This window comes from Aquila chrysaetos, chromosome 26 (assembly GCF_900496995.4).
Source record: "Aquila chrysaetos chrysaetos chromosome 26, bAquChr1.4, whole genome shotgun sequence".
In the NCBI taxonomy this organism is placed as follows: Eukaryota; Metazoa; Chordata; class Aves; order Accipitriformes; family Accipitridae; genus Aquila; species Aquila chrysaetos.
In genome coordinates this window covers 911,118-913,365 of record NC_044029.1, presented here as the reverse complement: position 1 = coordinate 913,365, position 2,248 = coordinate 911,118, and positions in this window count along the sequence as shown.

The window sequence follows — 2,248 nt, the reverse complement described above, 5'->3', positions numbered from 1 at the left end:
AAACCCAGTGACAGACTGCAAATGCCAGATTTCTCCCTGAGCTCTGAATAATTCCACTCAGATTGTAACCTTTATTTAGCTGTTTGCATGATGCATTAACTCTTGCTCTGCAAGTGACCTCACCAGGCATAGTTTTCCTAGTCTAAGCACATTTAAAGGTGAATTCTGTTTTTAAACATGAACAGCTTACATTGTTAGACATCAAGTCTGTGGCAGAACAGAAATAAAGATTGAATCGGAATAAGTAAATGCTTCTTAAAGATGAACAAACAAGCTTGCCATCAGTTTGGACCTAACTACTTTCCTCCCCACCACCACTTTTTTTTTTCTTTTTTTCCTTTTTTCTTTTTTTTTTTCCAAAACAAGTCTGTTTTGGCTGGATATTTTTCTAATCTTTATGGTTATCAGCCACTCAAAAACCCCAGGGAAAGCAGACATGAAAAGAAAAAAATTCAAATGCAGCAACACAGACTTTGAGGACTCACTAGAGATTCTAGATGCCTCAATTTCTAGATAGGCAGCATAAGACTATTTAAAGGAGGCTGCTTTTCACAGAGTACTTAAACTCTGGCAACTCTCGGATGTGTTCACCTGAGCACACTGAAAAAAATGTTATTTATGAAATTTAGCCAACCAGAAACTGTAAGAAGACAAGAAAAAGACAACTTTTTATATAGATCTAAAAGGACATTAAAGAGGAGCCAGTCCAGGAAAGGGTCCATACCAACCCCCAAGTAGATAAATGCTTACCTTATCCACTGCTCCCTGTCCCCATTTGCTCTTCTGAGGCATCCAGTGAAATACTACAAGGTGATCATGGACTCTCGCCACTATTTCTTTCTCTCTGACTGAACATGTAGCAGCCAAGAAATTCCATGAGATCTGACCAGATGCTTTGAAATGTACCTAGTCTGTCATTTTATTGATGGGTTAATTCTTTCTGAGCTCGCTAATTCATCACAGTACATTATATCAGCCGCAGGATTGGCAGGGTGTCCACTTCTGCAGACTGCGTCTGTAATTCAGTAGTCCCCTTTATGAAAATTGTTGCCAGTTTTAAATCTACCACTTATGGGATCTCAGTCTGTTACTCCACAGAATCACAAACACCCAGACTCAATGGCTGTCACAGGCTCATGGGTTTTTTTATCATCAAGAGGGACCATTACAACAACATAGTCTCATCTCAAGTGTAGCAGAACCCAAAGAACTTCAGACAATCATTTCTGGCAATAAACAGAGCTCCTGCTGGAGCTAGAGCACATATTTTATACAACTAACTAGTATCAACTCTGCAACAGAATATGATGGAAAACCCATCACATCCTTAGAAAAGTTATTCCAATGGTTAATTAATCTCATTCTTAAAATTTTGCTTTTGATTTGTAAGCACAGTGTCTGCCTCAGTTTTCCAACCTCATCAGGCTGCTCCAACACACAAATAAATAGCCAGTGAAATGATTTCCTAAAAATGTTATTGTCAGAGTCACAAATCAATGCATTTCATTAGAGGCACACAGTGTGATCTAACAAGCTGGCTGATGGCCCAAATTCCTGGTTCTGTACTTGGCTCTGACACGAAATTTTCCCCTCCCATTGGCCAAGTCATTAGTGGTGCGTTTACGCTGCAGTCAAAGCAGTGGCAGTGATGGGGAGTAAACATTCAGTGCTTGTTTTAATTGGGTGTTGCTAGCAATTTTGCTCCAGCAATATGGAGCACAATGCAGGGTACAAACCTCAGTCCAGAAACAGAGTAGAGTAAGCTGCGCTGAACTCCACGTTGCCATGGCTGGACTGATAGTTCAAAAATAGTTCTTGTTTCCCTGCACTATAAAGTTGGGTCTTCATAGTCATTCCCACAGACACAAATCTACAGCACAGCTGATCCTTTTTGGTGTTGGAATCAGCACAAAGCCAGTGGGAAAGAGACATTGGTTTGATAATGACAGAACTCGAGGATCTAGAATTAATCTGTGCAAAGAGTACATCACACATGCAGGTGATCTTGGAGTCAAAGGAACATTTAATATCAGTTTTAAAGCAAAAAAAAAAAAAATTGAAACACTACAGTTGAACCACACTGCACTTTGGTTTCATGTATGGAAATGAGTAAGTCAAAGCAATTGTTCTTTGCTTCAGTTTCTCTTTTTCTCCATTTTGCTATGGTGAATCAGAATAAGCAGAGCTAGAGGAAGTCTCCAAAGACTATCTAGTCAATCTACCCGCATCAATACGATCTAGACACGCT